General features: G+C 36.3%; 1 protein-coding gene and 1 long non-coding RNA gene across 16 annotated transcripts in view; both read right to left on the bottom strand.

Moving 5' to 3' along the window:
- The window catches only part of Nfib (nuclear factor I B), a 442869-nt gene that overhangs the window by 197351 nt on the left and 231722 nt on the right, over positions 1-13796 (bottom strand). The window lies entirely within an intron of this gene.
- The window catches only part of LOC141415429 (uncharacterized), a 42908-nt gene that overhangs the window by 16105 nt on the left and 13007 nt on the right, over positions 1-13796 (bottom strand). The window contains exon 2 of the long non-coding RNA XR_012440437.1: positions 1-13796. This exon is cut by the window's left edge and continues 16105 nt beyond it. This is a non-coding gene — a long non-coding RNA (uncharacterized lncRNA).

Raw genomic sequence — 13796 nt, 5'->3', positions numbered from 1 at the left:
TAGTTATCTAACTGAGGCTTTTGTGCTGTACTGTTTATTCTATGTGAAGAAATGCCTCCTTAGTTGAAAGAGTACTTTAGAAAAACTGTGCAGCTATTAGCAAGTGAAGCCCAAGCCTAATAACCCCCACCTGCTCATCAAATTAATTATGACATCTGAGTCATTATAACTCAGAAAGAAAACACGACTGCAGATTTGTCACATGTAGGAATAAACATGTATTAGGACCAGGAAAAAAAAAAATCAGACCAAGAGACTCAGCTGGACAAAACACATGCTTCCACCTTTCAGAGACTGGAAAGATGGGTCCTATCCTCCCAAGTGAAATTGATAAAGAGAGATGGATGGATGGATGGATGGATGGCAACACAGCCACGTTATTGTTTGATGGAGCAAAATGATACAAAGTCAGGGATTAGGGAACCTCAAGGAATACACTTTAAAAATCCAATAATTTCTTTTAACCAAACCAAAATATTCAACAAAGCCATTCTGCAGAGCAAAAATATACTGTTCAAAATGAATATGACCCGATGTCATTTAGTCTATCTTAGCTATACTTGTATGGACCCAGAGTGGAGAATTTTCCATCTTGGGTACAAAAAGAACACTTTAATGGTACTAATAAATTTAGTAAGAAAATACAACTAAATATGAAAATAAAAACTTGTCATTTCCTAACCAGGAATGCATAAAACTAGCACTATGAAAAGGAAAATTCCATTCAGAGGCTATAAAAAACATATTACATTTAAAAAGGCAGATATTTCACAATATGGCTTATGATCAATACTGCTTTGCTAATATTTCATACTATTGAAAGTAGCAAGTTTTCAGCATCCATTCTGAACAAACCTAAGACAGCTGCTAACCTCATTCTTTTTCATATATTTCTGGAAGATAACATATACTTTCATAAATATCTTGCCCCTAAAATTTGGATCTGTTTTATGTCATGATTTAAAAATAAATATAAGTCATTTTCATGAAGTTAAATTATTTTAAACAGTACATAAATTAATAGGAAGAGGAGCCATCCCACAATAACCAATGACATTTTTCTTGGCCATAATTTTAAAGGAAATAACTAAAGAAAAGATATTTGCAAGGATACTGACAAATAGTTTTGTTTCTAAAGCACTTTAAACTAAAAATTTTTATAACTATACATTTAAAGCCTCTTTGCCTTTCTTCAAATCTTTTTATTGAAAGAACTTTTTTCACCCTTTTGTAGTTCCCATGCAGCCAATTTCAGAAAACACAGTCCTTCTAGAAATAAAATTAGCTCCTGTACTTTCTACTGTACCTCCAGGGAAGTCATTCATAGAAACAATAGCTAGACCAATTCTCCCCCTCAAAAAAATTGTATGTGTGTTACAAAAAACCCAGAGAAGAGTTCATTTTAACCCAGAACAATATATTCCATTTGTAACGCCTCTGAGGTTTAATATAAAATGAAAGCAAATCTCAGGAAGCAACACAATTAGTTTTTTTCTCTCAGTAAAACAATTTTGTATTAGAGTCTAGTGCTGAGTTGATTTATGTAAATATGTTACTTAACCTCAACTTCAGATATAAATCCAGAGTAAACATAACAATGGCAATCCTGACACTCTTCATTGCCAACTCAGAAGATTTAGTCAGCCCAGACTAAAAGTGAATTAAGACTATACTGAGTGTCAGTCCTAAGTCAAGAAAGCACACACTGCCAGCGCTGGCCAGGGAGAGGATCACTCATTAACCAGACAACAATGCTACAGAGCTTTTGCCCATCTGGGAAAACATGTTCTCAGTTTTAAACTTCACAGCAAATCAAGGCACTCTTTTCAAATGAGTACTTTTTGTCTTTTTCCCTCTCATCATCTCATCTCGTTAGGAGTTTCTCTAAAGAAACTCCACTTCTTTGTTTATTATCCTCAGAATTGTGAACAATGAACTGGAATGGGCCTTGAATCCTGTAAGATAACAGGGTGGGTGCTCAAGGTGACATGGCAGACCTGGACCATGAAGATTTAATGTCCCTTCTGAAAACTTTCAAGTTGCTTTTCAACAACATGTTCCTGTAATTATTAAATACCTTTAGTATGATAGGTAACAGCTATGTGTCCCTAAGAAATACAACTGTGGAGTATCTGGTAGCAGATTCCTGTCTGTTTCTCCAGACACACTCACACACAGATCATAGCCATGCTGGCCAGGCACACTGTACAGAGGTCTGCCCAAGTCTGCAAGGCAAACAAATTATTTGGTGAAAAAAAACCTTAGCAAGTAGCAGTATTATTGTTAGTCTGACTTTGAAAATTCTAAAGGCAAGCCAGAAAAAGGCGACATTAAAGCCAGCAGTTCCCAGATCATACACAGTCCAGAGATTCTGATATCCACTCAATCTCAGCACACATCTCCACCCCTACTTCCTTCCCAATGGTATGTGGTCTCGAAAACACAAATGTTCACGTTTCCTGAAGCTGAGCTGCAAAGGAAAAGTCCCCTCCCAAGAGGCAGAGCTGCAGACTTTTGGTGCTCTTGAAATTGTTCACCAGAGTACAACATAATGTGACACACACCACAATTAACCACAGGTAAACAGTCTCTGTTTTCACCTCTGATGTCATATAATAGATAATACTCTGATTTGAGGTGGCATCAGTGACCAATGTTATTTACAAAGTATTTTAGGAAGAGTCTTGCTATGCTAACTTGAAGTGTCTAAATGGCTAATGTTCCTCTATATCTCATCTTGACCAATATTCTAAGAATGAAGAGGAAAAATGACAGGCACAAATTTTCAAATATTAGCCATTTTCACTTGTCATTCATCCTCCATAAATCTTTTCTTCCTTCTCATTCTCTGCCTTCTCTTTCAGGCATTCTCTCTCTCTCTCTCTCTCTCTCTCTCTCTCTCTCTCTCTCTCTCTCACACACACACACACACACACACACACACACACACACACACACACACAGGAAGACATCCATTAATATTAAGAACAGTCTTCTGTAATGTTTTTTAGAATTTCTCAGGGGCTTAGGAGGACTGCAGCCGTGCCAAAATTACAAGCTCTCCTCTAGTCAGAAGGGATGTCTTTTCAAAGCCCAGCCCTCATTTTTCAGTCTGATGTAAGTAAATTTACCTCTGTGTGCTGGGTTGAGCAGCTTTCCTTTGTCGTTTTTGTTTTTCTAATAGCTGCTCCTCTGGCGAGCTATTCATTTCAAAGGGAAGTTAGAAGCATTCTTCACTCTTCCCCTTTTAGATTATTTGCAGTTACTGGCTCTTCTGAAATCTTAGATTTGAACAGACGCCTAAAGCCCAGCACCATTTTAAAACAGCAAATCACCAGCATTCCTGGGATCATATTTCTCTACAAGTATCTAATATGAGGCACAAGAATTAAGTCTAAATTCACAAAATAAAGAAGGAGCATTATCTTTTAAAAAGGGCGGGGGAGGGGGAGGGCTATTCCATTCAGATAGCATGTTGAAGAATAACAATTCTTCCTCAAACACTGTTTAAAAACAAACCAGAGGAATTATGTTTGTTTCCAAGCTAAATTAACTGATTTCATGAAAAAATCAAATGAACTGGTCAAGCAGTCAACAGTGTTTTAGAAACACTGTTAGACAACCGATAAGAGAGAGTCAAGTTTTGTTTTCTAGATAATTTATTTCATGAGAAAGTCAAATCAACTGTCCCAGACCATAAATTTTATAAGATCTTTGATAAAATCAATTGGGTTAACTATCATAGAAGTTCTCACTTTCACCATGCCTCAATCCATTTAATGGCCCTCAGCTGCAATGGCAATAGCCTTGCTGTTGAGTCTTCTGATGAGATTTATCTTACATGAACTGGCCAAGGTCATGGTCTCTACATGCCTGGAGTCGTAACTCAATGAATTCTCCATCTGTATCACGTACTTAAATGAATAATCCAGAATTCATTACTTTTCTGTTTATCTAATGCCAACTTCTTTATCAACCAACAATCACCTACCTACTCCAATCATTGAACACACTTGAATTCAAAATGGTTCTGGGATTTTAGCAACTGTCAATCTCAAAGTCATCCCAAGAGGAAAACTGCAGTAAACTACAGAAAAAGTACAAGGTGCCATGTTAAGAAATCCTGCCAGGTCAGAAGGTCTCTTATTATTACCTCCTGCATCATCCCATTCAGCAGCTTTACCTTGAAGAATAATGTCTTGTATGTAAATGAAAATTAGAATCATAATTTCCCAGATGTGCATAATTTACCTAAAGAGACACTAATGCAATGCTATCCTCCACTGCATACTCAGGAACTGAGTAAAATTATGACTGCAGTTAGAAAGGAAAGATGCTACATTCCATGGTATTAAAAACAGATAAAGCAGTGAGAGCTCTCTCTACCCCTTATCTGTCTCTTATTTTTCTTTTACTTGTGGGAATTCAGTAACCTTAACTTATCTAAGCCTAATATGCCAGAAGACTGAAAACTGTTGATACTCAAAACCCTGGAGTACATCAAAAACTTCCTTGGAATTAGGAAGGAAAAAACAAACAAATAAAAACAAAAAACGTTCTTACACGTAATTCAGAATGAAGAATCACCCAAGCATATATGGGGGTCGTCAACCAGGATTACATGGCCAGGTATTGCAGGTGCATTTTTTTTATTAAGCAAACAAGTTCTAGGTTTGTCATACTCAGTATCATGAGGTAGAGAGTCAAGCCTGGATTCTTCTGGGATTTGAGAACATAGTGGAAAAAATTAGGAAAAGATCCTAAAGACCCAGCTGTAGACTACCAGATAGGTAAGTCATTTATGGTTCTCAGTTCCCATTTCTCAATTATAAAATAGGAACAAGGAAACAATATCTAGCTCATCCACTAGAAATAAATATTAAATAAGATACTTTAAACAACAGACAAAAAGGTACTTTATAATTTTGGCTTTTACCTTGTATGCACATATGAATAATAAAAGAAAAAGGAAAAAAAATAATTTTGGCTTTTAAAAAATAAGGTATTTTAAACATCAGACAAAAAAGATACTTCATTATTTTTGGCTTATTTTTTGAGATCACATCTCACTATATAGTCCAGGCTGGCCTCAAACTCATGATCCTCCTACCTCAGCCTCTCAGGATGCTGGGATTATAGACATGCACCATCATACTCAGCCTAGAAAAGTATTTGTTACTTGAAATTATAAAGTATAACCAAAACAATTAAGTAGGAAATATATAAATATAATCTCTGTCAACAGCCTTTAATGCAGCCTCACTTCCTGCAAGTCAAGGAACCAAGGGGTGATGAATGCCTGAAAGGAGAAGATCTATAATATTTAACCACCTCAGAGAGGACAGAAAGGTACAGTGTCAAGGGCATTATCCATGGACTCAGACAGACTTGGAATTAATCACGCCTTAATTGCCTTAATTAGCTGTGTGACCTTGGGAAATATATTTTAACTCCTGGGCTCTGAGTTCCTCATCTTTAAATGAGAAATAATAACACCTATCTTGTTAAAGTTGTTGTAACACTTAAATAAAATACAGCACAGGCTTCTTGGCTTTTAAAAACACTCATGCAACAGAAAGTGGACCACATCAAAGACTTACAGACTGTTGTGCCTTTCATGTCGTCTTTACCAATATAACTTCATCTAGTCGTTTTCTAAATATCTTCAAGTATTCTAGATTGTGTACTTTTATAAGAAGTCCATTTTGTCTGTATTAAGCAGAAACCAGATAAAGGAAAAATGCTTTTGTGAAAAATTTAGGGAGGAATCACTTCTCCATTTAGGAATTTTCTTCATGATGCTATAAAGTTTTTCTTGTAGAAGTTACTTTTTGTAATCCACCTGTTCAGTTAAAAAAAAAAAAAACTGAACACACATTTTAAAAATAAAGTATTTTAACCTTCCCAAAGGATAAAAAAACCTTAGCAAGGTTTTTTTGGGGGGAGGTTTTTTTTTTATTTTGTCCCTATTTTGAAAAGAAAAAAGTAACTGCCCAACTAAGCAGTTTTATCTTTTTGCTTTTTACAACTCAGAATTTTGGAGGAAAGTCTTTAAACCCCTAAAACAAGGGTATACACATGGTTTGCTAGCAGGATTCATGCTAACTATCTCCAGGCAATATGTGCGCACACACACAAATTTTTGAATCATTAAGTCATTTGGAAGAATCTCCAGAAGTGTGCCGAGGCATGTTTTTGGTGTTTTGCCAAATTATGTGCTTCTGTTTGTGGTTTTCCAATATGGATCAGACAGACGCACAAGCATGTACCGTTTAGCAAGTAGTGACAATGGTCTAGTCTGAATTTAGTAATTTAAGCTTTTCATTAGTCCTCTTAGGTGAAAGAAAGAATTAACAAGAACTTGTTTGAGCTCTATCTTTATATCCTTTTGTCATCCATTCTTGTTCTCTTGCCACAGATTAGAAGCCAAAGGTATTTCAGATGTCCTCCACAGATAGACCTGAAGCAAGGGGTTCAAATGTCAAATACACTTAAACTAGAACCTGAACTTTTGTTCACTGTTATTCTAAGACTATCAAGAATGTTTTTTTTTACTTCCCCATTGTATTTGACCATATATTATGCCCTCCTTTTTCTGTCAAAAAAACAAAAGTAGAAATTACCGATGGAAGTAAAAGGTCACTTGAGATTTCTGTTTCTCCTGTCTTAAAATTATCATGCACCAAAGTAGACATCTGCCAAAGTACTCACAAATATGTCTGTCTTGTGTGACTGTTTTTGGGAGAAGCTACATCCTTTCTTTCTGCTTTATACCAAGTTACTCTAACCTTTAGAGGGCAGCTTCAAAGGCCATGAACTTTGGCAATTAAATTCAGAAACAATTCTAAAGAGAAGTTAATCTAAAATTCTGATGCAGCATGGCTTTCTAAACAAAATCAATACACTGGTCACTATCATTGTCAGTCCCTCTCCAGGTCACCCCCCAAAAACCAAGAGAAGTTCAATTGACTTGCAGTATTTGACATTTTCTTCTGGGTGGGTAAGAATAATCCTGATACCCAATAGAAAAGTTCACAGGAATCAGGAGGTAAAAAGGATTAAATGCTGACAGTGGTCCATTGTTAATTGAGTCCCCTGTGTGAAACTCCACAAAGATTAGTTTATACAGCTGCTGCGATTTTGTCATAACATTGCTAACAAGATACATATGTCCCAACAAAGCCTAATTTTGGACCTCCAATATGGGACAGTACAATGATCTGGAACGTATGTGTAAATCAATAAGATCAGGGTGTGCCCTCAGGTTGTCTGAATGGTGGAGGAAAGAAAAGAGGTGAATGCTGAGTGAGTAACATGCTACAACATTTGGTTTTGGGGGCTAGTGAGCAAAACATGAAAAATGAAGGTCTGGACCAGAAATCTGTAAGGAAATTGCTAACATGTAATGTTACCAACACTCATAAGTGGGGAATTTAGATCTTTAATCCTAGTATGATTCTTAAGTGGAGACTTTCTCTGGTGAAAGTGAAGAATTGGAACTGAGGGAAAATACCTCCTAGCAGTATATGAAAGTAATCATCTCGATTGCCTCTTGTATGTTTCAGCAACACAAATCCACTCTGCTTATAAACTACAGGCACAATGAGGGAGAAAATGTGCTAACTAACTTTAAGAAGCTTTCACTAAAACATCTAAAATAAGCTAAAAACCCAAAATAGGCTCAATATAAAAAAAAATTCACATTAGTATGTATTAAACAAGGTGTTAATAATCAAGTGTGTTTCTAATACTTAAGAATTTTTCATTTGGTTGAGAGGGTGCACAAAAATACATGTGTGTATACATATATATGGAGGGACATTTTATACATATATGTACATACAACACACAGAGAGAGAGAGAGAGAGAGAGAAAACTTACACTTCACAGAGTCCTTTCACACCTCACACCCACTATCAAAATTTATCCTCCGGAGTACTACCCCCATTTTACAGATGGTGAAACTGAAGCTCTAGTCTCAGTAACTGATAATGGGTCTTCCCATCACAGCCCTTCCTTCTTCCATGACAAAAAGAAACTATTGTGTCTACTAATCACTGTTATTTAAAAAAACAAAACAAAACTATGATTCCTATCTTCAATGCTTATATATATATATATATATTTTTTTTTTTTTTTTTGGTCTGGGCTGGCTATGAGCCTTGATCCTCCTGATCTCTGCCTCCTTACTCAGCTGTGAGTAAACACATTCTTGAAGTTCTATTATCTTCCTGTTCCCTTTCACATAAGCACTTTACCTAACACTCAATCCCCTAATATTGAGAGCTTACTGAAACTCCCCCCAAAAAGGAAAGACAAGACTAAGAGTGATCAGACTGCTTCACAGAGAAGGCAAGTCAAAAGGAAAAGCGTGTGAGGCAGCATGAACTAAAATAACTTACTTCAACAAAAAAGGTAAGTCTAGAAGTAAGTTGCTCATCTACACTCAAAGCACCTGAGAAAGTTTCCAGGATGAATGTACTGCTGCTAGTCTGCTAGTCTGAATTTGTTCCCTTGGCACACTCCTTTCATAGTCTTCCTCTCCAATTCGCTATCCTATTATAAGCTGGCTGAAGAGGCCATCTTGAACCTCAAAAGAAGGTACAATTACCATAAGCTCCTAACTGTAAACAATAGACTTATAATAATAATGCAAACTCAAGAGGTAAGAATGGTGTTTAGATTGCTTTTGCATATTTCTCATCTAAAACAATCCCTCTTCCCCCACATCTTTTGTGCATTTGATTAAAGCACCAAAATACACTTGCAACATAAGTAGCAGGATTGCTTTGCTAGCAGCTGAAGTGCCCATTCCAACCCTATTAACTTGATCCAAGATGATACTTCAAAATGACACACTTTGGAAATGACAGGTAGAATGACAGGTAGAATCTAGTGCTTTACCCTTGTTCCTTACTATTATTGCTTATACTCTCTCTTCAACAAAATTAGAGATAAGGGCAAAATAGTTTCTGCCAGGTATCGAGGGGGTAGGGGGGAGAGGGAGGGGGCAGAGTGGGTGGTAAGGGAGGGGGTGGGGGCAGGGGGGAGAAATGACCCAAGCATTGTATGCACATATGAATAATAAAACAAAAAAAAAAGAAAAAAAACAACAAAAAACAATCTAGTGCTTTATTCCCAGGAAGAGAAATTAATCTAAGTCATGTACACTTAGTTTAGTATAAAGTCTGCTAAGAGTTTATCCTATCCTGGATTAGTCTCACTAAGCCAGCTTAGGAGCTGTTCTGAAATAATAGTTTAACAAAATGCCTATGTCCAAATCCTAATTTCACCACTTACTAGTTGTGTGACCTTGGTCATAACCTTTCTGCTCTTTAATGACCTTGCATATTGAAAGGAGATAATAATAGAAGTTGCTGTGTACATTCAAGGGTTTAAGATAATAACTATATTCACCATCTTGTTCAGGTTTTTATTCAAATGTTGCCTTATCAGGAAGATATACCCTAGCCACTTTTAATATTTCAATTTTTCCTAACTCTATTCTCACATTTTCTTTACCTTAAAAATAGATTTGAGACAGTACTTCCCATAAGATTGGTGCTCCTGTGTTCAGTATTCAATTTATAATATGACTTAAAAGAATAAAGGAACTCATTGACTAGTATCCTCCTGCACCAACTAGCTCACAAAGAGTTCCAACTCTCCAGCAGACAACAGGAAATGTAGGACCCAGAAGACAGCCCAGCTGGGTGCACAGAAAGTGCTTATGGCTCCTGGGAGGCTGCATCTCTTGTATGAACTAAAAACACACTTCGCAATGAATAGCAACATAGGGTGGGGGGAATATCCTCAGATGCTGAAGAAGGCTGGGGAGGGTATAGACCTCTGATAATTCATATCTTCTAAAGAGGACTAGAATCCTCTTTTACATTTTATAACCTTGTGATCATTAAAAAAATAAGAAGCCTTCTTATATTTTTTCCTAGTCTTTAACTGTAATACTTCATATGCAAAATAAATTATGGTGATTGACAAGTTGCACTACTTATTTGTGCCACAATATGTAAGGTGACCCAAAGTGGGAAAATGTGCATTTTTTTCTAGAAAAATCATTTTTACCCTCTTGAATAATCATGAGAAGAGCAACAACAAAAACAAAAACCCTGAAAATCTGTATTGTGGTTGCTAACTTGAACCATGCCAATGAACATTCAAAAGATTAATCAAAGGCTTGACAGTTGTTAACAGTTCAACATGGTTCCCATAATTATCCAATTAAACATATAATGCAAATAGTAGAGGTCTTATGGGTTCCATAGAGCATGAATATCAGGCTGCTTCAGAAAGCTATTAACTGTAATGTACTGTCTGCTGAGTCAGAAGAAAGTGAAAGGAGAGCTAGTACATTTATAGAGGAAGGCAAGGAGAAGAAAAATAGAGTGGAGAGACACGCAACTCAACCACTCTTTATGTGGTCATATAAACACAACAGACAGTGGTAAAATCCAGAAAACAAAATTTAAGTAACAATTATTGTAAAACCAAAAGAATGCAGAGCAATGACTTTACCCTCTAATTCCTACTGGCTGCACTACACCCACAGCATACTTCAACCACACTTTTCTAGCTTGCTGCTAAGTTAGAAACATGGATGTAATTATAGTTGTTGGCTTTTGACTCTGTCTATAAACCATGCAGAGATAAACTGCTATTAGTGAACATACCAACTCCATATAATTGTGTTTTGACATTATAGGTAAAAACAGTGAGAAGGAAAACTAACCACAGCAATTATAAACAGCATGCTGGAGGGCACATCAGGTCACTTATGACCTTCACTAAATGGCTGCAATCTCTAAGCTTCGTTTTCACACATTCAGATGCACACACATGCACGCACCTGTCTTCTTTAGGCAAATGGCGTGAACCTAAGAATTACTAAATTATATATTTATTAATACCCAAAGGAATACAAAATGTATACTGTATGTTGCAAATATCTGTCCTTTTTTAAAAAAGATTTTAATATATTTTTAAAACCCAAATGTAAATTTTAGAAGAAAAAGTTTGCATTAAGTGTTCACTCTACAAATATTTTATTTTGCAGTTGTATTTACTTAGGAGAAAAGAAGACTGAGGAAATTTGATTAAGTACAAAAACTCCTGGTTTGTAAGAATGCAGTTTAAGTTGCATTCTGGAGGATAATTTTTTTAATGCTTAAATCATCTCCTTCTATTGATAACACGTTTGCAATAACCATTCAATTATGTACCTCCTTTTATTTGCAATAGACAGAAATACTCATTTCTTTTCGTAATAGTCTTTGCCTCCCCACCAAAGTGACAGCAAAGGCTATTAGGAGGGCAATTGATATTTAATATTATTTAAGTGTGATGTTCTGGGATTAAGCCTAGTATTGCGTTCAATGACTTTTCCTCTGAAATACAACATGACTTGTGCAATTGGAATAATATATAAGAGGAAAATCACAGTAACACATTATACGTAACGACACACTTTGCAGAACTTACAAGCAATGTGACTTTTTAATGAGATTATTCACAGAAAGGGCAATACATAAGCATGACCTTTAGGATGTGTTAATACTATTAAAATAATAGCATCCATTTGCATATTTTTAAACAGCATGCATAGGGCGTTTTATGTGATATTCTTATTTATGCTTCCTAATAACTTGACCAGGGAGACAAGAGTGTTTGCTCCTTTCACAGATCAGGAAACATGTTCCTCACCATGTGCTGACTCTCCCCAAAGCAGCAGACTAATGGGAAGCCTGGTCTGGCCAGAGAGCCAAGTGAGCTCCTTACTCAGGGCCTGAATGCCTGGATGCAGATCCCTGCGCCTTCCCTGGCCCACAGCTGGATAAACGTGGGTCATGACTGAATCTTTACCTGAGTACTTTTCTTTCTAACAAGAAGATGATAACGGTGATGGCTTCCACCTAAGTTTGTTTTGAGGATTAAATGAGACATGCTATGTAAAGCACTTAACAGTTCCTGGAATACAGTAAGTGCTTAATAGATGTTGTGGCCGTTGTTGTTGTTACTGTTGTTGTAGAACTAGTCTGGCCAAGATAACTGTAACATGGTTAAAAGATTAAATAAATAACCACATAAATATCAAACCAGAGGAAGTTTGGCACACATCTAAAAGAAAACTGATGTAACTGAATAGGCATGTAGTTTTTGACTGAGGGGTCTTGGGGCATGAGATACATCAGCTGTTCTTAATGAATGTTTTCTAACAAAATGCTCATATATTTGTACTATCACACCCCTCACTGGATATAGGTTTAAGGAATTTAGATTAAATTGAAAAAAAGGCTATCCAAATTAAAACTGTGATAAAATGCAACAGTGTACTGGAGTCTCTACCCACTTTATCTTGGGGATCAAAGTTCTCCTGTTTTAACTGCCACATTCCAGCCTGGACAGAATAGGTTTCTGTGTAACTAGCTGGCGAGTCTAGCATCCTGACTGAGAGTTCACAGCTAAGGGCTTTCACATAATGTCTTTGAGGACAATAGACTCCACATTCAAGGCAAGAACAACCCTGATAATGTTCAGTGTGCATGAACTCAAGTTGATTCAGCCTGGGCCTTCCCTGTTCTCTTTATAAACATCTCTGAAAGGAAACGAATAGGAAGAGAATAAAATGTATATTCATGTTTGGAGTCAAATGTATAAAGTCAATATGTTTAAATGTCCTTCACTGGCACCCAGGAACATAAGTGAGAGCTCTGTCACTTGTTGCACACTGAGGGACAGAGCAGCAGTACCTCAGGACAAACCAATGTACATCTAGGCAGGTAGCAAGAAGACACACTTACAGTGGACAGGGAAAGAAAACCTTACAATTATGTCTTCCTCTAGGCAGGGTCACACTGAGATTTGGTGATGGTTCTGTAACTGCTTCACAGACATGACTATAAAATGCAACTTATATCCCTTGATGATGTAGAAAAGACACTTTAAAAAATGTTTTATGGAGGAAAGCTAAAAAAAATTCTTATTTTATTTTATGTACTTACTCAGTTTTGGTGCTGAGGATCAAACCTCATGCATGCTAAACAGAAACTCTACCATCAAGCTACACTCCCAGCCAACAACTAGCTTCTAAATGGAGAAGTAGTGGAAAATGAGCTGAGATGGGAGAAGTCACAGATTCAAATACAGCCTGTCACTTCCTAGCTGTCTGACTGAGCATATTTAAACTCAATGTCTTCCTTTGTTTAGTCATAATAATATCTAGGTCTTTGAGGAACTATACTGATTATACTAATTAATTCAAGGAGCACATAGGAGGATCTCAACAGCCTATAGTTATTTTTATTCTTACTACTCTCACTACCAATTATTCCTAGCATAACAATAAAACTGTAATAATAAGAGATATTTCTATCTTTCTGAAGAGAAAGGGGCAGTCATTTCTGTATACTTCCATCATACTATCTTTCTAAGATTCACTGTCTTATCTAAGGAAATCAATCCCTTAAACCAAAAAAGAAAGTAAAACATTTAGAAATAAAGGGTAGGGAGATTTCTGTCCTGCAAATCCTAGGAAAGTATAGAAGTTCTGATCTAAATAATCTACAAACTAAGCACCCCAAACTTGAAAAAAAAAGTTTATAATTAAATATCAACTCTTTAGAAATATTCAACAAAGAAATTATTGTGGAAATCAAAATACATATCTTTGTTTATGTACTTATTTCCTTCAGAAAGCTCCTATGACAGAAAGAGCCCAGGGTACATTACTCAGGTATGCACAGATGTCAGTAGGCCCAAGAAAAACATCACAACTCTTCAAC

The sequence above is a fragment of the Castor canadensis genome, chromosome 13 (assembly GCF_047511655.1).
Source record: "Castor canadensis chromosome 13, mCasCan1.hap1v2, whole genome shotgun sequence".
Lineage (NCBI taxonomy): Eukaryota > Metazoa > Chordata > Mammalia > Rodentia > Castoridae > Castor > Castor canadensis.
The sequence above is the reverse complement of the archived record's forward strand: the minus strand, read 5'-3'. Positions and strand labels throughout refer to the sequence as shown.